The sequence below is a fragment of the Leptonychotes weddellii genome, chromosome 8 (genome assembly GCF_054177405.1).
Source record: "Leptonychotes weddellii isolate Sample4059 chromosome 8, ASM5417740v2, whole genome shotgun sequence".
NCBI classification, from domain to species: domain Eukaryota; kingdom Metazoa; phylum Chordata; class Mammalia; order Carnivora; family Phocidae; genus Leptonychotes; species Leptonychotes weddellii.
This window is the reverse complement of record NC_138376.1, coordinates 105,551,759-105,574,621: the sequence shown is the minus strand read 5'-3', so window position 1 is coordinate 105,574,621 and position 22,863 is coordinate 105,551,759. Positions and strand designations below refer to the sequence as shown.

The 22,863-nt window shown below is 38.7% G+C and overlaps 1 protein-coding gene across 5 annotated transcripts in view; it reads right to left on the bottom strand.

The window, feature by feature from the left end:
* Window positions 1-22,863, bottom strand: part of LOC145723119 (uncharacterized) — a 55,445-nt gene that overhangs the window by 5,922 nt on the left and 26,660 nt on the right. For 2 of the 5 annotated variants that reach the window (XR_014147968.1, XR_014147967.1), the window contains exon 4: window positions 3,941-4,016. The exons of 2 other annotated variants lie outside the window; for them this stretch is intronic. The gene's annotated coding sequence lies outside the window, so the exon portion shown is untranslated. Of the gene's footprint in view, window positions 1-3,550; window positions 3,625-3,940; window positions 4,017-22,863 lie in introns of all 5 variants that reach the window. One more of the 5 variants, XR_014147969.1, reaches the window with a different exon arrangement.

Below are 22,863 nucleotides of genomic sequence, written 5' to 3'. Positions count from 1 at the left end.
TCCTGCCTTGTGCAGCCATTCAAGTATACTCTAACCAGCTTCCTGCTATCAGAATTCTTCAGGAGGAAGGCAGGCACCAGTATGTATGTTCACAAATCTGAGGAACACACTTATTTCTCCTATAAGTCAAGAACTCTCAGCCATCATGTTCCCCACCAGAGCTCTCTCATCAGTCTTCTCTCTGGAACACTCGGGGGAGCCTGTAAGTGGTGGCAGGTCAGCAAGCACCAGATGGGGGTGAGACGCCAGTCTCCCCTTGAAGCAGGATTTGTCCTCTTGGACTTCCCCTCAGATGTCAATGGGGGGAAAGCACCAAGTCTCCTATGAATTCCTCTTTTTTCTTTTCTTTTCTTTTTTTTTTTAAGATTTTATTTATTTATTTGACAGAGAGAGAGAATGAAAGAGCACAAGCAGGGGGAGCCACAGAGGGAGAGGGAGAAGCAGACTCCCCTCTGAGCAGGGAGCCAGACCTGGGGCTCGATCCCAGGACCCTGGGATCATGACCTGAGCCGAAGGCAGACAATTAACTGACTGAGCCACCCAGGAGCCCCTGAATGCCTCTCTTTTCAATAAACTTTTATCATTGCTTGTATAAACTGGCAGAGGGAATAGGAATGAGGATTGAAGGACCAGTTTGGACTCCACTTTGCATTTCAGGAGAAAAATAACTGACAGGAATTGGTGGTACTCTAACTTTTGCAGGTAGTCACCCCATGTGGGCCTCAGCTCTGTGCATTCGCCGCAATTCTAAGATGAAGGGAGAAGTCCCTTTCACTTCCTGTTAGGTATGTGGTAGGGGGAGAAGTGAGGCCAGCCTCAGGGAGGTCCTGTGTGTTGGAGGCCCAATCCTTTGTGAAGAGCAGAACTATTCCCAGCATTTACAGGAACTAAGGGAAGAGCGGAAATAAATGAGGCTCACATTTCAGAAACTATGTGTTTAAAAGCAAACAAGCTGTTAAAATACATCCTCTCCTGCAATCTTGACAAATGTGCCTTTATAAGCATAAAATTGAGAAGTGTGGAAAACTATGGTTTTTATGTGACTTAAAGTTGCTCAAATATCCACGATGATTGAATTTAGTTATTATTACAATGTCTGGATGGCCAGTGACATTCAGATGAATAACAAACTAAAGAGGTATGTGATTTATACATTATTATCTATTTATTATTATCATTATCTATTTACTTCATAATATTATTCATGCCTTCACTTCTATTCACATCATTTTACAATGACTAATTATGTTGTTTGAATCAAGATTTTCACATATCTTATGTTCTGCTGGCAGTAACGCAAAGTAAACAACCTTCCTACAGACACTGTAGTTCTGATATCATTTTTACTGATTTCACTTTGGAGAAATTTTCCTCTACCAAGGCCCACAGACTGTTTTGGAAAAGTGAAATAGCCAAACTTAGGTTGGTTTTGTTGTCTATATTTTATTTTTAGAAAGCTTTGCTTATTTTATTAATAGTGAATAATGCTTCACAGCAAACAACTGTAGAGAACAAAAATTCAAAATTAATTTGATATTCCACCAAAGACCATGATTTTCTTTTTGGAGAACAGCTGTTCCATGCTACTCTTTCAAGGCATCTTGTACCTTGCCTGAATTAAAAACCAACTCATTTAACAGCAATTATTCAGCATGCTCATCCTTTGAGAGGGTTTGTAAGGTCAAATTAATTAATTAATTAATTAATTAATTAATTTGACAGCGAATATGAGTGGGGGGGCAGACTCCCCACTGAGCAGGGACCCAAATGCGGGGCTCGATCCCAGGACTCCAGGATCATGACATGAGCTGAAGGCAGACACTTAACTGACTGAGCCACTCAGGCGCCCTTGTAAGGTCAAATTTTATATGTGCTTCATCAAACTGCTTCATCTTTAGGCAGAGGAAAATATGTATATAATCTCTGCGCTGTTCCAAAGAATTTCATTACTATCAGCCTTTTCTCTTGGTAACAAATTCTAACCATACTATACATGGCACAAAGAATGCTTCTGGATTTGGGGCCAAATTCTGGGTATATACCATTTTCATTACCAACCATGTTAATGCCATTATCATGGGTTTGCTTTGGATAATCTTTTAAATCAATGACTAAAATTTCAAGATTAAAGTTGTTGTTGTTGTTGTTGTTTCAGTTCAGACCTGTACTTTTTAAAATTAGGTATAAGATAGGGAGGTAATCATTAATTTCAACTTCCTTGTTTACTTTTTATGTTAGCTCAGCAATATGTATGATAAATATTTGTTGTTAAAACATTGACCTTTGTCCTTGCTCTAGGTAAACTTAAAATGTTTGCCTTTTTGATTTTTATGCATGATTCATTCTTTCTTTTCATTACATATTTAGTGAATGATCTCAGTTTGAATTCTCTATCCTAGAAAGGGACTCTTTTTGCATTTAAAAAGTCTTACATGTTGGCCCATTATTGAGTCAAATTTCAGAATAATTTCTACAGAACCTAGAAATTTCACATTGCTTTCCTTAACTATTTTGCTGTTATTACCAGAAAAGCATCATTATGCTTGGTTAAATATCGGACATACAGTATTATTCTATATAAACATGACATCAGTGTTTTCTGTTGGTGTTAATTTGCCTTGCTCAAATACTGTTGATTGTTTGCTATCTATTCCCTCTTTCTTTCCAGCTGAATGATTACATCTGTGCTTTCTGTGTGTACAATTTTATGATCTGTAATTAAATCTTCATTTAATAAAGAATATAAAGTCCATAGAGACTCCATCTGAAATGATTGAACCATGTATGTCAGAGTGATTTTCTTGTTCGTTTTCATTGTGTTGACCAGTAATTAAAATTTCATTAAATAGTTTGTGAAGTCTAGTTTCTATCATTGTTTCCAGATTTTAAGTTAAGCTGGCCATTTATTTCAAGATTTTCTCTATCTTTTTCTTTTCACCTTTTTTTCATGATATATGTTTCACCAAACTGTTCCATCTGTAAGCAGATGAACAAATTATATTATGCTCTATCATGAAATTCAGTTCCTACCACCTTCTTGACTTATGGCTATTCTTTATGATTTAGGATTAAAAATAAAATATAATGTATATGGACTTGATTATACTTTTAAAATAAATGTTAAGGTAAAATATAAATATTTTTATTGTATTGTTTTCAAAAAACTATTTTCCATTAAAATATCTAGGATATCTTCTTTGAAAAAGGCAAAATAGGGGTGCCTGTGTGGCTTAGCTGGTTAAGCATCTGACTTTTGATTTCAGCTCAGGTTCTGATCTTAGGGTTGTTAGATTGAGCCCCATGTCAGGCTCCATGCGCAGCTTGAGATTCTCTCTCCCTCTCCCTCTGCTCCTCCTTTCCTCTCCCTCCCTCTCTAAAACAAAAATTAAAATTAAAAAAGCAAAATAAAGGGTAATTAATGACCACTTTATAATTAATAAAATTATATCTATAACTAGTGAGATTTCAATATCAAAGCTATTTAAGTTGAAAATGTAATGTTTTGAGATTTCAATGAAATCATATTATATATTTTATAATAATAACTCACAATTCTAAGGTACCATCTCCTTCTGATTGTCTAGAGAAGCAATAGTATCACCTTTCATGACATTCCATCTACACCTACGAGATACAATAGAAAAAAAGAAGTGTTCAGTCCTGCAAAATATGTCTTAGCTACTACTACATGCAACTGCTGTGTATGCAACACTAATGTGTGAACACTTCTGGAAAGATGTTTTGGAGCACGAACAGAGCAAGAAAATGGATGATTTTGGAAAAGATGCCTTGGATGCAAACATTTATTAGTTTAATTCATGTAATGGAAGGAAGAGCGGCAAATCAATTTGTCTTTTCTCTTACTGAGCAGGTCTACTTTTCAAGTCCTCCTAATGTAATCTGAAGCTGTTTGCTCTGGCATCTTGAGAACAGAGCTTACCACTCCACACACTATCTTGTTTCCAGACATAGAGCAGGAAGCAGGAATCAGTGCCATCCCATGGTCTAAATGGTGTCTGTCAAGAGAACAGATGTTTAGGGCTGTGAGTGGGACTGTGTCAGCACACTGGGTGTGTGGCGCGCAGAATATTTTCAGTATACTTGTACTGAATCAAAGAACCCGTGGTTAGTTAGGTCACCTTAACAGAGTGGATCTTGTGCTGCTAAGGCCACAGAACCCAGAGCAGAAAGGGATGGACAGATGCTTTAATGTTCGACGGGTTTTAGCCTATGAAGGAAATGTGTTCTTAATAGTAGTACATCGTCTAGTGCTCCATTTATAAATCTGTTTAACTTATTAACCAAGTGACATTCTTTAAAAAACCATTTCCCTAATTAACCATATATTATGTACACAAGTAATCAAAAAATGAATATAAACAATTAGATTTATCCAAACATTTAAACACTTAATAAAAATTTAATCAAAGACCTTTTAAAATTTAAAGACTCAGAAATGTTCTAATTCCCTTAAGAAACATAAAGAAGACAAACTATTGCAAAGTTTATAAAACCGATTAAAACTATTGTACCAAAATGATTATATAGCATAAACTTTTTATTCTTATCCTTCACATTCCCAGACTTTCATTTATCTTTTAAAGATTTTATTTATGTATTTATTTACGTATTTATTTATTTGAGAGAGCAGAGGGAGAGGAATAAGCAGCCACTGCGCTGAGCACAGAGTCCTATGTGGGGCCCGATGTCAGGACCCTAAGATCATGACCCAAGCTGAAGTCAAAAGTCTGAGGCTTTCATTTTTTACATTTTCTTGGGGTTTCAATAATCTTGCCAACTACTGTTTTATGACTTACTTAGGATTTTAGTAGTCCTACTGGACCTAAAGAAAACAAAGGGATGGAGCGCTTGGGTGGTACAGTCAGTTAAGCGACGAATTCTTGTTTTTGGCTCAAGTAGACATCTCAGGAGCTTGAGATGGAGCCCCGTGGTGGGCTCCGTGCTTGGCGAGGAATCCGCTTAAGACTTTCTCACTCTCCTGCCCCTCCACCCCGTGCATGCACACTCTTTCTTGCGTGCCCTCTCTCTCTACGCAAATAAATCTAAAAAAGAAAAAGAAGAAAGAAAGAAAGAAAGAGAAAGAAAGAAGGAAGGAAGGAAGGAAGGAAGGAAGGAAGGAAGGAAAAGAAGAAAGAAGAAAGAAAGAAAGAAAGAAAGAAAGAAAGAAAGAAAGAAAGAAAGAAAGAAAGAAAAAGCATCGCAGACCAGCTGATCCTGCAGATTCTGGGGTAGAGCCCACAAATTTTTGGGTTACACAGTCCACAGCCATTTAAACTTGAGTTTTGATCACAAGCTGAGTACACTTAATAAAGCCATTTTCACTCATATCCCTGCCTCTTACGAAGATTCTCCATTTTTGAGACATCATGGCAGTGCAACAAGTCCTTGGGGATCCAGGCTCATTTTGTTCTTCCACTTTGCCATCCTTCTGCCTGTCAGCTTTTGTCCACATTCTTGCTGCCTCACGGTTCCAAGACACTTTCTGCACTTCCAGGGCTCCTATCCACTCAGCCATCAGGAACAAGGAAGCAGAAGCAAGGGCAAAAGCTATGGTAGTCTTTATTTAATAACGTAATTAAAAGTCTTCTTGAAAGTTCCATCCAGCATGGATGGTAAGAATGGGGAGAAGTAGATGAATTTAAGAAATATCTAGAAGGCAAACATAAGAGATTAGATATGAAGGATGAAAGAGAAGGAGGTGCCAAGCATGACACTGAGCCTTCCGGTTTGGGTATCCAGGTGGCTGGCAGTGCCATTCACTCAGAAACTGGCCCACAAGCACTGGGCTGTGGTTGAGAAGATCATGAGTTCCGGTTTGGATATGTTGAGCATGAAGTTCCTTTAAAACATCACCAAAGAGATGCCGAGTAAATAGTTGGATATACTTGCCCTACTTCTTTTCCTATGAAGAGACTACTTTCTGAGAAGCAATGTTGTGTGACAGAGCATAATGGACAATAAGATACTCAGTAAGTCCACAGATGCTGTGCCAAACAGAAGCATGGTGGGCAAGAAAAGCAAACCTAAATCTAGATGTGCCTACACCAATGGGGACAAATCACCGCCCCCTCTAAGATATGTTAACATACAAGGTGTTCATAGGTTGCTTGCTGCTGTTTCCAATCGGCGCATTCAAAAGGGCAGAAGCAGGCCAGCTTCAGTGAGAGGAAGCTCGTGCTTTTGAGCTGTGTATCATAGCCTCCATCTCTACCGCATGGACATTTGCTCATGAGCACACCAAGAAAGCTGGTGTATCTGGGAAAGAGGTGGAGTAGGTCACATAGTCACAGAATGGGTCATCTTACCTGTTGATTCTCAAGGTCCTGCAGTTTATTTGTGCTCTAAGAACATGTTTGGGTCCAGTCTTGATTATGCCCCCCCCGCCTTCCAGCTTGATGGTCCCTGAGAACACCCATTAATGATGGGAAGCTTAGGTGACATGGTCACACACCTACACTTGGTCAGGCTTTTGGCCTCCCTAAGGGCCTGGTAACAAGCCAAGAGCTGTTTTCCTGAACCAGACTAGTTATTTCCTGAATAGGGTAAAATCTTCTCCAAAACCCTAGAAGTCTCGGCTGTGTGTCTACTATCAAGTTCACTCGCCACTTCCTTTCCGGTCTTCTATTTAGAGTTGCCTCCTCCCATCTAATTTTCATGTGACAGCCAGAATAACTTTTCTAAAATGAAAATCTGATCATGGCTTTCTCTTGTTTAAAATCATTAATTAGTTCAATCACAATGCCTTAACACATGTTTAATGAGCACAAATGATATGCCTGCTCTAGGTCATGAGGATTCAGGAAAGATCAAGATAAGAGGCCTTTGCTCCATCCTTTGAATCTGCAAAATAAGTCCCTGCCTCATAATATGACTTGAGGAATGTTAATCCCACACTGGTGCCCAAATTCCACCATTAGAGATTCATTCTTTGGATTAAAGCTCTTTATCATATGCTAAATGCCCTTGAGACAGTAAAGCTTTTCCTTCGTGTCCATAAACACTCTGGGTAAGTTCATATGACAGTTACCCAAGATGAGACAGTCCAGTAGAGCACTATCTATAGAAGTTTTATGGCATCCTTCATGCGAGAAAATTCACTCTGGGAATGTTGTGATGTTTTTAAATAAATATTTTAATTTATGGAAACTACAAATTCAAATCCCTTGATATTCCTTGAGTTTTTCAGTTCAACTCATAAACCTTATTACTCTTTATAAATCTGGCAACTTTTAACAATCACTTTGTAAGAAGGCTTTCACAACTTAATTGAATTATTTTTTTTTTAAGATTTTATTTATTTGGGAGAGAGAATGTATGGGGAGGAGCAGAGGGGGAAGGAGAGGGAGAAAGAATCTGAAGCAGACTCTGCACTGAGTGCAGAGCCCTATTAGGGGCTTGATCCCATGACCGCCAGATCATGACCTGAGCTGAAACCAAGAGTTGGATGCTCAACTGACTGAGTCACCCAGGCGCCCCACTTCAATTGTACAACAAACTGTCGGGAACTTTAAGAGACCTGGTATTGTAAGATAACAAGTTAGCTTGTCAAAGTTTCTTTGATGCTGACAGTAGACAGGAGACTCTTGGGTCAGAGACAAAGGGCTTTTATACTCACAGCAAAAGCAGTAGCCAGAGTAGCATCATTTCGCATTAGTTAGCTGTTCAATAGGTCTCAGTTAAAAGCCAAATATGAGTAATAAATTTAATTTAGTGATACCCTAGATGGGATCAAGAAACAGAAAAAGGGCACTAGGTAAAACCTAAGAAAATCTGGAATAAGGTATGGACTCTAATAATAATAATGCGTCAATATTAATTCATTAATTATGACAAATATACTCTACTAATGTAAGATGTTAATGATAGGGGAAACTGAATGAGGGGCATATATTTGGGAGAATCTCTGTACTATTTTCATAAATCTTTTGGAAATTTAAAACTATTCTAAAATAGTTTTTAAGTAGAATAAATGAAAAATATTAAATAAATAATAACACATATTGTACCTGAACACTGAAAACATTGTGAAAATTGTAGTCAATGACTGAAGTCTGTGAACACTTGTTTTGAGTATATGAAATGTCTGAATACTCATTATTTCAGTGTGACAGGGGAAGACGTGTAATTAAACCACATCAATAGTTGCCTATAGTTTACAATTTCAGATGTTCTTCTGCAGCACTAATTAGAAGAGTCTTTCATCAACCACCCTGAGAATAAACAGAGACTAACCACCGAAAGCACAGCTGAAACTTCACGAAGAGTGAAACATGTCTTTTTCTATAAGGAACTGGGGCTTCTTGGTGTCTGGGCTCTCAGGGGATTTCTTTGGTGGGGAGTCACTATTAACACCCAGCCTCTGGTCTACCACAGGGGTGTGGCTCTTCAGAAACCTGTGTCTTTTAGCAGTTTCTTGGCAAACATGAGTTTTTATCTACACATACAAGACCCCTCACTCTGGGAGCAGAGAGACAAATTGGAGGGTCATGCCCATCTTCAATAACCACCTACCATCTGTTTTCTACCCTGTTCCCAATCATCTGGGGATTATAGGTCCCTCTCTCAACACCCAAGATCCCAAAGTGAGAGAAGAGCATGCCAACATTCCTAATCTATAAAATGGAGGACAAGAAAAAAGGGTTGGTCCAAATCAGTTGTCTGGAACTTTAGCTTACATGAGAATCATCTGGAGGGTCTGTTACAACACAGGTCACTTCCCTCCACCACCACCCCCAGACTTCCTACCCAATATAGCACCAATAATTTGCATTTCTAACAAGTCCCTAGGTGATGTTGATGCTGCTGGTTGGAAAGCCATACTTTAATAACCACTGGGTGAAAAGATCTGGAAGGCATATTTCTTCTCTCAAATTTATTAAATCATATATCTCAGACTCATGTGATCATAAAAATCACCCAGGAACTTGGTTAAATATATAGATCAGCAGACCGTATTTCAAATCTACTGACTCAGAATCACCAGGAGAGCACCCCTGGTGATTCTTATGATCAGAGGATTTGGAGAAACTTTATTATATCAAACACAGAGCACCATCAGTGTTTATGGATGTAGGCTGGATCAGAACATGGTGGGGAGATCACAGGCATTCAAGGACAGTATGCATGCCCCAAGAGAAATGGGTAAAGCTGAAGGAAGGAGTGAGAAGGGATCATCAGGGTCACAGTTTCCTTTGACCTTTACCCACTGTGTGCAAAGCACTGCAGAAATCATCTCAACCACTTGGCTTGCTTCTTTACTGTTCTATCAACACTATTGGATGGAGAGGTCAGGAGGCTCCTGGGAGTACCAATGGCCAAGGTGATACTGGGTCAAAAGGCAACATTGGAGGATCATCACATATAACATCGTTGAGTTTTTGAATGTGCTCAGCTTCCCCTAACACATAACAAATCAGTGGAAAGGCCTTTTATTTATTTATTTTTCTATCCTCTCTTATGTGTATAGTGTCCAGGGACAAAGCTGGTTTGTTTTTTTTTTAAGACTTTATTTATTTATTTATTTATTTATTTACTTGACAGAGAGAGAGAGAGACAGCGTGAGAGGGAACACAAGCAGGGGGAGTGGGAGAGGGAGAAGCAGGCTTCCAGCCAAGCAGGGAGCCCGATGCGGGGCTCGATCCCAAGACCCTAGGATCGTGACCTGAGCCAAAGGCAGTCACTTAAACAACTGAGCCACCCAGGTGCCCCAACAAAGTTAGTCTTATGAGTAATTAGAGCATATGACTTCTAGAGCCTCTTATGGCCAAGGAGACCATATGTCCAGATTTTCCCAGGACAGTTTACTATTATCACAGCTTCCTGTGCAGTTCTCACCCCCATTCTGTTTCAAAGTATCCTGGTTTGGATGATAAATTATATTACTTATATAAATTAGAAAAATTCAGGTAGTTCTAATATTCCACATGTCCACGGATTTAACATAGTCACTTCTATTTGTCTCATGTCTTTTACCTTAAAAGGTATTTTTGTAAAATGAATTGGAGTACTTATTATTCCCATTGTTAGGTCCTGGAAACACAGCCTCAGAGAGCCTGACAGTACCAACATCACAATACTAGGAGGGGCAGAACTAAAGACTCTTCTAAGCCCTAGACCAATGAGTGTCTTCCAAAATAGTCTTATTTGAAGGTAAAGTATTCCTTCTCTTTAAACTATATTATCTATGTGTTCCCCAAAAACCAAAATTCCATCATTAAGACGTTCATTTCTTTGAATCTTTTAATACCAGTGGTAGAAGTCCCTTTTGAAATAAAAACATTCTAAGGTTCCGTCACCTATGATATCAGTGAGGTTGAACAAAGAGGCAGTGGAAAGCTGGACCTCCTCTAGCAGCTAATGAAGGGCATGCCACCACCACAACAACCCCACCCTGCCCTGGCAAGAAGCAGGAAAAAAATCGTAACAGAAGGAAAGAACAGTGAGTAGGGAGATAGTCCCTCTCAAAGGCTTTTTGGGTTTTTTGGGGGGGAGGTTGTATTTTTTTGTTTTTTGAAATGAGTTGTATGGTGAGAAGGATGTCTTGGCTCTTACCTCCCAATTTTGCCTGTGTAGTCTCCTGGACTGCTAGTTGATCCAAATTAAAAAGAAAGAGATACTTACTCTGACTGGAAGCAATGTGAGGCCATAATTTGGCCTCAATTCTCCTCTTATTGATTAAGGGGCAGAGAGAAATTTCTCCTTATAATGACCCAGCCCAATGATGGCAGCCCAAGATGTTCCATTTAAAACCATTTTCAAAATGCCATTGGATAATAAAGAAATCTTACTGAGAATAAGACCAAGAATCTTTCTGGAGATATTTTTCCCTTTCTTCTCTGAAAGGCAGATTCAGGGCCATCTCATTTTTCCCTGCTGGTAACCCCTGCCTTCTTCCCCGCAGCATGGGGGAGCTGCTCGATTAAACAAGAGACTCAAGGAGAAGGCCGTTAGAAAATTGGAAAGAGTGGCAGCTAGAGAACAGATGCTCCTGCTTATAAATTAGGAGAAGATTATGCACGGCCAGCTGTACCATAAAAATGCCCGGTTTTTATACCACACCATGACCCTCTGTGTTTATCATATGGTCCAGCATCTGGTCAATTCCATCCCCAGCTCCCATATATCTATTCAAATCAAGCATTGGCTGGGGATTTATTTATGTATATGCTTCAATCTCAATCAGGATACCCTCCTGAGGTCTCAACTTGCAGCGTGGCAAAGAATTAATCCAGCAAGTCCTTTGTACCACAACTACAAGTTCTCATTCACCTGGAGGATCATTTCATTTTCATGAGGTTTAGGAGGTGAGTAGTGGCCACATGAGGAATGTATGCATGTATGTACATAGATAGATGTAGAGATAGAGATATAAAAGACTCAACATTTTTATACAGCAAGAGAAACAGATATGTGTACTCTAGAATAAGGGAAAAGCAATGTTTTGTATGCCTTGAATAATTAATATGAAAAGAAATTTTTCTTGTGTTTTAAAAATCCTGGGCTAAACCTGAGCTTACATAACAGTTTTCTAAGTTTCTTTCTTTTGTAAAGACAGTTTTCCAAGAAAAAAAAAATCCATTAATTGATTTTTTTGGCTTTGGGTGTTTTGCTTTAGATGTCTTTGTTCATTTAATTTTAATGGGGCCCAAGTTATGTGGGCCTATCTTTGTGATACAGTGGAAAAAAATACTTTGATATTTTTCCCACACCACACATCAAAACAAATTCTAAACCAGAGAATTAAATTGAAAAAACTCAAACCAAAAATAAACTTAGAAGAAAACCCTTCAACATTTTTTTCTGATCTCTGGAAGGTGAAAAGTTTTAGATTATAAAAACAGTGGAAGAAGGTTTAATAGAAAAAGATTGATAGATTTTTTTTTTAAGATTTTATTCATTTATTTGACAGAGAGAGACACAGTGACAGAGGGAACACAAGCAGGGGGAGTGGGGGAGGGAGAAGCAGGCTTCCCGCGGAGCAGGGAGCCCGATGCGGGGCTCCATCCCAGGACCCTGGGATCATGACCTGAGCCGAAGGCAGACACTTAACGACTGAGCCACCCAGATGCCCCTGATAGATTTTTTTTACCCCATAAAACCTCAAATTATAATAAATCTTAAAATTTAACATAAGCTGAAGTAAAAGACAAACAGCAAGGTGTGGGCGTTTTGTTTTTGTTTTGTTTTTTAACAGATAATGAACAAAGAGTTTCTCTTAATATACGAAGAACTCTTAGGGATCAATAAGAAAAACATCAAAACATAAATAAATAGGAAAAAGACATAAATAAACAGTTATCAATAGAAGAAATACAAATTGCCAGTAAATATTTTTATTATTCAATTCATTAGTAATGTTAAAATGTTAAAGTAAAACAAAGTACCATTCTACAACCATCAACCAGAAAAAGATTAAATTATAATAGCAAGGATGGGATGAGATTGATAAATTAGGGTAACCACTTGGAAAGCAAATTTGCCTTAAATTGTTCATATCCCTTGACTCAGTAATTATATTTCTGGGCCTGTGTACTAAGGGTGAAAAATTCAAAATGCAAATACAAATTCAGGCACAGTAATATTCATTGCTATGTAAGTTTTAATAACAAAACAAAGAGTAGAAACAATCTAAATGATCTTCAACTATAGGGAAATGGTAAAGTATATTAAGATGTGTCCATTAGGCTATTATGTCTACTATGTAAAAATTTCTTACAAAAATTTATAATGACATAGAAAGAGGGAATAAATTCCCATTTCTCTGGCCTAATCAATGTGGCACCTTTTCCATGTGCACTTCATCTGCATGAATTATCGAGTCAATGTAAAGCTCTCAGTATGATACTGAAGGGATCAGGGTATGCCACCCCAAAATATGCCACTTCAGCATAAAGATTATTTTTTTTAAGATTTATTTATTTATTTGAGAGAGAGGGGGGCGGAGAGAGAGACTCAAGCAGACTCCATGCTGAGCGTGGAGCCCAATGCAGGGCTCGATCTCAGGACCCTGAGATAAGGGCCTGAGCCAAAACCAAGAGTTGGTTGTTTAACCAACTGCGCCACCCAGGCACCCAGCATAAAGATTATTTTCACCTAAAGGCTATTAAGAATCAACAGATACAGGAAAGAATTCTCTGCCCTCCCCTTTCCCGCCTACATGCAAGGCATGCATTTCCCTTTGTAAAGCTGGAATAAGATTTCCCCACCCTCCTGTACTAGGATGAAGAAAGCAACGGGTATTGCAAGAGACATAGAGTCAGCACCAAAATGAGTCTGCATAAACAAAGCTTACCAAAATAACCTTTCATTAGTTCTGCCATGTATTTCCTTGTTACTTCTCCACAATTTATAGTTCCTTGAACCTTAAACCCTCTTTCCTTTGCTAAAATGGTATATAAGATCCCAAGTCTAACCACTCCTGTGGGTTTCACTTCTTCTCTGTGAATTCCTGTGTGTGCAAACATATTAATAAATTTGTATTCTTTCTCTCATTTTATTTTTTTATTTTTTTGTTTATTTTTTATTATTATGTTATGTTAATCACTATACATTACATCATAGTAATGGATCACTACATGGAACACTACATGGAACATGGAACCTTCTCTCATTTTATTTTATTTATTTTTTAAAGATTTTATTTATTTGTTTGACAGAGAGAGAGATAGCGAGAGCAGGAACACAAGCAAGGGGAGTGGGAGAGGGAGAAGCAGGCTTCCTGCCGAGCAGGGAGCCCAAGTGAGACTCGATCCCAGGACCCTGGGATTATGACCTGAGCCGAAGGCAGACACTTAACGACTAAGCCACCCAGGCGCCCACCTTCTCTCATTTTAATCTGTATTTTTTCAGTTAAATTCACAGGCCCCCCAGACAATGAACCTGAGGGTAGAGGAAAAGTGTTTTCCTCCCCAACAGTTTCTAGCACATAGAAATTCCTTCATGAATCTTAACTATTATTGTCATTCTCATTCAGTCCTTGAAACAACTCTGTAAAGTTGGCAATATTTTACCCATTTCAACAAAAAGTGAAGCAAGGCTCAGTGAGGGCAAGTGCAGAGGTTCTAACTGAATAGCTATATGAACACAGATCAGTCAGCCTCCACAGACCATGTGTTTTTTGTTTTTTCAAAATATTATGCTCCAAAGACTGGAGAATTCAACAAGACTCATCATAAGATTCAACATTCCATGTTAAAAAGTTGTTTTCAATTGTTTGGAGGATTACATTTTTGTACTCCAGGGTAGGTATGGAAAGAGGCTACTAAATATGACTCTGGTAGGAAGGGGAAAGGTTTAAGATCTTAAGATGATTCAAAACAAAAGCAATACAAGAAAAACCTATCATACTAATGATAGTACTCCCATTAAGAGTTTTAAAAGATATGCAGTAACATGATCTACCTTCTCCTCAATGATTTTATCCAATTTAAAATTGTCTTCTGATATCTGGAGGCAAATATGCCTGTAAATTGCAAATCTGAAATTCTAAACCTGGACTCTGAAGCGTGTTATTAAGTGGAATGTTATAAATGGGACCCAGCTGTTAACTTTGCACACTGCAAACAGAGGTGTCTCAAAATGGCTCATCGAGTGACTTATCAGTATCAGTGATGCCGAAAATGTAACTTGGTTCTTTCTACAATACCATGATGTTACATGCATTCTTCTTATTGGATTTGGTTACCTACATTTTTCTTTTGTTTATTCTTGAAAGGGAACATCCCTTTTACCATTTTGCAGACATACGTTAGTATGTTGGTTTGCATGTTAAAGTTGGTGAGAGAAGGGGCTATGCGAAGTAGGTCTCTGCGCGGCACAAAAAGTAGTCATTGAAGACATGAACATGATTTTGAAAATATTTAAGGATTAGAGGGAAAGGACCATCATGCAGAAAGCATTAGTTAAAGAGAAGGTTTGTAAAAAGCAAAAGAAGTGAGGAAAATGAGTTTCTATGATTTTACCTCATTTTTTAGGTACTCTGAATGCAGAGATGCCTGTAGACATTACACATTTGAAATAACACATCTTGAATCGGAAGCATCTTTTTCAATAGATTCCTATAAATGTGATCACAGATGTTTGCTCACATGCTTCCAAACATAGGTGTCCCAATATGGCTCACCAAGTGGCTTTTAAATATCGATCATGCAAGAAAAATTAACTTGGTTTTATGTAATTGGGCCCTATCGAGATTTTGTAAGGCTTCAGATTTTACTGCTGGTAAAAGCTATAAATTGAGTCTTCCCTTACCACCACTGTCTTTATCTTGGATCTTCCCCCAAACCCCACTTTTCCAACATGATAAATGATTGAACCGCCGCATAATTAACCAATTTTGTAAGATGGTATTATCAACCAACCTAGAATATAAATGATACAAATGTCTTTCCATATTATGGGATCGCAAACCTATTTTCCTCAGACATTTATGAAGAGCTCATTCTATCTGACCTCTTCATTCCTAGGGTAAGAGGGGATGGGAGCGGGGGCGGGGAGGCAGCAAGGGAGAAAGAGAAAAAATTCACCCCTCCAAGTGCATTAAAGCATTTAAACCAAACATTATACTTTCCCACGAGAAAGAAAGAGAAAAAGAGGAGAAAGGGAGAGAGAGGAAGGGAAGCAGGAAGGAAGAAAACGAAAGTACTGTCAAGAAAATTGTCTTGGTGAGTTTTCATGTCAGATGATAAGCACAGGTTGGAGAGACAAATAGCATTTTGCAGGGTTTGGGGTTTATTTTGTTTTGTTGGTTTATTTTTAGTTACCAGCTTACAATCACAATGAAAATTTAAAAGACAGATGACATTTAACTTTAAAAACTGAACAAATGATACTCAGTATCATCTGAAGGGAAAATACTTACCTTCTGACACAATGGCTGGTGGCCATATGGTATTGTTACGTGACTTAAACACAGGAGTCTATGTTTTAATACAGAAGCATGTCTGCACACACATATGTACACAATGTTTCTGCTGCTCTCTTACCAGTGGATTTCAGAGGCATTTCCATTTAGTCTCCTTGAGGTCTGGTGGGGATTGGAAATGAGAGAGAAAGTCACTGGTTCCAATATGAAACTGAGCTTGGGTGCAGCCTCTTAAACAGGAAGAAGGAGAAGCCACTCAGGACCCAGGTAACTCATCTAGACAGTCCGGGATGGTGAATACCCACAGCAATTCTCAGACACTGGCTAACAACTTCTTGGCTTACAACCACTATGTGGTTGAAAACCTGCTTTTGGTGCCTAGAAAATATTATTTATATTGGAATATCAAGACACCACCCTTTTTCTGAATAATCTTGGTTTTCTGTAACAATCGACTGTATTGTGGAGTAAAACTCAGGAGAAACTCAACCATCCACCAGCCATAATCCTTTAACTAGTAATTTTGCACATTTACTATAAAATTAAGTTGAAGCTTGCTCTGCTCAGTGATTTAGGCTGCAAACAACGAGCAGATTTTCCGGCTAATTTAAATAAAACATGAATTTGTTTGAAAGATAGAAATCAGTTCCCCGGATCGCTGGGGGAGCTGGGTTTAGGCAGAAACTATTGTGGGCAAAGCCCAGCCAACACCCTGCTGGGCTCTGCTGGTCCTGGGTCCTTGCGGCACTGTCACCAGCATCCCAGCTGCCACCACAAATAGTATCTACGTGGCCCTGAGCCTTTGAATGCTCCCAGTGGGAGCCTCTGACTGGTCACCCTTTGGCCACCCATCCATGCTCTAGCAGCCAAGGGTCAAGGGTAGAAAAGAATCTGCCTCCCTTTGATTTCCACTGGGGTCAGCCAAGCCCTGTCTACCATCAAATTTTGGATTCTCCCCAAATAGGAAGAACACGAGGCATCCAGAACCACAAATTTTAGGGCTTTATAACAGGCCCTTCACCTACACGGTCTCATTTAATTACTATACTAACTGTATCATCCCCATTTTAAAGATGAAGAATTGAGGCTCAAAAAAGAAATATAAGGATCCATAATGACAAAATCCAAGATACTGAAGTGCTGTCCCAAATATCAAAGAAATCTGAAATTATGCTTACTCTAATTCTATTATAGATGTGTTTGAGTCTCCTCTCTTTGAAAAGTTGTGATCTAAATGTGATATATGTGGTAACGCCCTTAACTCAAACATGGGTTTAATAAAAATACCACTTCTTCGAATACTTCAAGCACATGAATCTTTGAGAAGAGGTTAATGCCTATTCTATTTTATAAGCTGCAAACATGCTTTCTTCAAGCTAACCTGTCAATTTATATAAAAGGAATAAGAAACTCCTAGTTTGGAATAAGGAACTTATGAATTAAAGATAGCAGAGGGGGCTGAGTTTTTTGCCTCTTTGTAGACCCACAGCACACCACGGATCCCCTGTGGCTATATTTCAAGGTGCCCTCTTCAACTTAAAACCAGCTCCAAGTGTCCAAGTGACTGCAGGAGAGGTCCCCCGAGTAGGGTGATCACTGTGCTCCCGTATCGTCCTTGGGGAACAGTCTGTCATTGTACTCCAATGTGGAATTATCTTTGTTTATTTGTTTATATTCATTGAGAACCTATTATGCTTGGGGTATCTGACAGGCACTTTAGCTACATTGTCTCATTTAATCATTGCAATAATTGTGGTTTTCCCATTTTACAAATGAGACGTTGAAGTTCGAAGATCAGTAATTTTTCCCCAAATCTGAAACATAAAATTCCTCTTTGAAAAAAGGATTCAAATCTTCCTCCCTGTCTTCAAAGTCTGCTAACATCTCCACGAAGGCCCCCATGACTACCCAGCACACAGAACTATCACCCCCTCAGGACCTCCGTACTTGGCATATTCTGCTTTGTATTATTTTTATGTGTGCTGGTAAAAACTTTGGGTGGTGACGGGCTGGGAGGGGATGTAGACTTGTGAATCCAGAACAGAAACTCTTTGCAGCTCAAAATCTGCACATGCAGCAGGAGAGAACAACAGTGATAGTGACACTTCACAATTGCTCACTGTGTCAGGGAGCGGGCGTCTCAAAGTGCTTCATGTGTTATGATGATGGAATCTTTATATCAACCACAAGATGTAGGGATTATTAATATCCCTGTTTTACAGGCAGAGAAGCTAAGGCACTGAGAAGTTAAAGAAGTTGTCATGAATTGCATTGCATCTCCTGAAAATTCATATGCTGAAGTCCTAATCCCCAGTACCTCAGAATGTGATCTTATTAGTAAAGAGGGCCATTGCAGATGCAATTAGTTAAGATAGGATCGTACTGCAGAAGGGTGGGCCCCTAATCCAGGATGACGATGTCCTTTTAAAAAGAGACATACACACACACAGGGAGAAGGCCAAGTAAAGAGTAGAGTTCTCCTGCCTCAAGCCAAAGGCCAAAGATTGCTAGCAAACCACCAGAAGCTAGAGGAGAGGCCTGGAACAGAACCCCTCTCCCAGCCCTCAGAAGAAGCCAATCTGCTCACACTTGATTTTGGACCTGTAGCTTCCAGAACTGTGATATAATACATTTCTGTTGTGCCAAGCACCCCCATTTGTGTTATTTTGTTAGGTAGCCTAAGAAAATGATACAGTTGTCTAAGGCCACACAGCTACTAACTAGTGAAGCCTGAACGTGAACCTGGGCAGTGGGCCTTGGGAGTCTGTGCACAGTTCTGGAGAGGGGTGGGGAAGAGGAAGAAAGTAAGTGATGACAGAAGTTCCTCCAGGCCCTTGGGAGTGTGGCCAGCATGTAGGACCAGCTGGGAAAGAGGGACTTGGTATAGAATTCCCACAGTGCAGAAGCAGTAACTCTGTCCTCGGTCTCTCATTTGCACTTCCTATCACCCAGGATGCCCACGTGGTCCAGGGAGCCACACCATCAGCAAACGTCAGTAGCAACCGTGATGGCTGCCCACACCACATTTGACCTTTAAGTGAGGCCCGCTTACCAGCTGTCCGACACCTACCACAGTGAACAGAGTATCCCCAAAATGTTAGCCAGGATTTTTAAACTTAATAGTTTTATTGACATATAATTGATATACAATCAACTGTACATATTTACAGAACACAATCTGATACCTTATGACAAAAGCATACATCCACAAAGCCATCACCACAATCAAGTTACTGAGCACATCCATCTCTGCAAAGGTCTCGTCTCATCCTGCCCCTTCATGTTATCTCCCCCCACCCCTCCCGTCCCATTTCTGTCTACCGGCAATCTGCTCTGCTGTCTTTCACTATACATTAGCTTGCACTGTATAGAATTTTTATATAAATAAAATCCTATAGCATATACTATTTTTGTCTGGCTTATTTCACTAAGCACGATTATTCTTCCACAGAATTGTGTGTATCAGTAGACCATTTTTGTTGACTATGGAGTAGAATTCCATTGCATGGGTATACCACAATTTGTTTATCCATTCACCTGGATTCTTTTCCCAATTTTCTTTTCATTGTGATAAAACAAACATCAGATCAAGTTTACGATCTTAACCATTTCTAAGTGTCTAGTTTAGTGGTATTAAATGCGTTCATATGTTGTGCAACTGTCACCACCATCCATCTTCATAACACTTTTATTTTATAACACTGAAACTCTATACCCACTAAAACAATAGCCTTCCATTTCTGCCTTCCCCCAGCCCCTGACAGTGTCTGTCTTTATGATTTTGACTAAGTACCTCACATAAGTGGAGTCATACCGTATTTGTCTTTTCGTGACTGGCTTATTTCACTTAGCATAACATTCTCAAGGTTTATCTATGTGGTGGCATGTGCAGAATTTACTTCCTTTTTAAAGCTGAATAATATTCTATTGTATGTATGTACCATATTTTGCTTATCCACAGATGGACACTTGGGTTGCTTCCAGGTGTACCTAGCATGAATAATGCTGCTCAGAACATGGGTTTACAAATATTTATTTGAGATGCTGCTTTCAGTTCTTTTGGGTATACACTCAGAAGTGAAATTGCTGGATCACATGGTAATTCTATTTTTAATTTTTTGAGGAACTGCCTTACTGTTTTTCACACTGGCTATACCATTTTACATCCCCATTAGTGGGTCACAACATTTCCAATGTCTCCAAATCCTCACCAATATTTGCTATTTTCTGATTTTTTTATACCAACCATCCTAATGGCTGCAAGGTGGTATCTTATTGTGGTTTTGATTTGCATGCCCCTAATTATCAGTGATGTTGAGCATCTTTTCAAGTCCTTATTGGCCATTTGTATATCTTCTTTGAGGAAATATTTATTCAAGTCCTTTGTCCATTTTTGAATTGGGTTGTACTTTTTTTTTAAGATTTTATTTATTTGAGAAAGAGAGCACAAGCGGGAGAGGGGTAGAGGGAGAGGGAGAAGCAGGCTACCCACCGACCAGGGAGCCCGACGCGGGGCTCGATCCCAGGACCCTGAGATCATGACTCAAGTCAAAGGCAGACGCTCAACCAGCTGAGCCACCCAGGTGCCCCTACATTTTTGTTTTTATTGAGTCTGAGAAGTTCTCTCTATATTCTGGACATTAATACATTATAAGAGATGATTTGCAAATATTTTCTCCTATTCTGTTAAGATTGTCTTCTGATGCACAAAATTTTAAAATTTTCATGAAGTTCAATTTGTCTTTTTTCTTCTGTTACCTAGGCCTTTGGTGTCACATCCAAGAAATCATTGCTATAGCTTTTACCCTATGTTTTCTTCTAAGAGTGATATAGTTTTAGGTCTTACATTTAGGTCTTTGCTCCATTTTTAGTTAATTACTGTATATGGTGTTAGGTAAGGGTCCCATTTCATTCTTTAGCATGTGAATATCCAGTTTTCCCAGAACCATTTGTTGAAAAAGCTGTGCTTTCTCCATTGAATGGTTGTCAAAAATCATTTGGCCATATATGTAAAGTTTTATTTCTGTGTTCTCTATTCAATTCTATTGGTTTATATGTCTTTTTTTATGCCCTAACACACTGTTTTGGTCGCCAAGCTTTGTCATAAATTTTGAAATCAGCAAGGGCAAGTCCTCCAGCTTTGTGCTTCTTTTTCAATATTGTTTTGACTATTCAGGGTCCCTTGAGATTCCGTATGAATTTTAAGATGGATTTTCTATTTCTACAAAAAACATCATTGGGGTTTTGATAGGTATTGCATTGAATCTGTAGATCACTTCAGTATTAATATCTTAACAATATTAATTGTTCCAAACCACAAACATGGGCTATGTTTCCATTTACTTATTTTTTTTTTATTTCTTTCAGCCATGTTTTGCAGTTCTCATTGTACAAATCATTCACCTCCTTGGTTAATTCCTAAGTATTTTTTTTATGCTATTGTATATGCAACTGTTTTTTAACTACCTTTTCAGATTGTTCATTGTTAGTGTAGAGATGTAAAACTGATTTTTTGTCTGTTGACTGTATCTCACTACTTTGCTGAATTTATTTATTAGTTTTACCAATTTTTTGTGGAATCCCTAGGGTTTTGTACATATATATGATCATATCTGTAACAAATCATTTTACTTTTTCTTTCCAATTTGGATAACTTTTCTTTCTTTTTATTGGCTAATTTATCTGACTAGAACTTCCAGTCCTATGCTGAATAAAAATGGTGAGGATGGGCATCCTTGTCTTGTTCTTGATCTTAAGAGAAAAATCTTTCAGTCTTTTACTATTGAGTATAATGTAGGCTATGGGTTTTTTCATGTTTGGCTTTTATTATGTTGAGGTAGTTTCCTTCTACTTCTAGTTTGTTGTGTGATTTTATCATTAAAGGTTGTTGAATTTTGTCAAATGACTTTTCTGCTTTAATTGAGAGGATCATATGGGTTTTTTTCTTCATCTGTTAATTTGGTGTATCATATTGATAAATTTTCATATATTGAAACATCCTTGCATTTCAGAATAAATCCCACTTGGTCATGTTGTTTAATCCTTGTAATATGCTGCTGAATTCAGTTTACTAGTATTTTGTCGAGGATTTTTGCATCAATGTTCATAAAAGATATTAGTCCATAGTTTTCTTTCTTGGAGTATCTTTGACTTTTTCATTATGCTATTACTGGCCTCACAGAATGAGTTAGTAAGTTTTCCCACCTCTTCAGTTTTTGGAAAAGTATGAGAAGGACTGATCTTCCTTCTTTAAATGTTTGGTGGAATTCATCAGTGAAGTCATCAGGCTCAGGGCTTCTTGATAAATGTTTGTAATTCTTTTTATATTTTAGCCATTCCAGTAGATGTGTAGTGGTATCTCCTGGTTTTAATTTGCATCTCCCTAGTGATTAATGATCTGGAGCACATTTTTCCATGCTTATCTGCCATATCTTCTTTGATACGTCTGTTTATCTCTGATCTATCAATTGCATTTAATTTTGTGACCCTCTGAACATCTTTTCTGGATTTTTTCTATGATTCTTGCCTTTTTGATGTGGATTTAGGCTCTACTTCTTCCCTTGATGTTTTCTGTCCACTATCTATATGGTATTGAGAAGTAGGGTATCTAGGAGAGGCAGTGAGTCTGGAAGAAACCTTTGAAGTGCTCCCCTTGCTCTCCCCACGTTGTCCTGTGACAATTCCTGCCTGCCTCTTTGCTGTGCAACTAACTGCAGCTGGTCTCCAGTATTGGCCTCCAAGGGGTTCTATCTGGGCAGCACAGAAGCACAGCTCAAGTGAAATATTGATGAGAACAGGGGCAGACTGCCCCCCAAACCCCTATGGTTTCTGATGATTCCTGGAGAGTGTGCCTCCTTCCAAGGCATTTTCTCCCTCAAAGTTAAAGATGGAGACACTGCTGGTCTGCAGCTGCCTGGTTCAAAGGCAGCAGGTGGGCATGAGGACTGCTTCTTTCGCCCTCCCAATGTTTACTTTCTGTG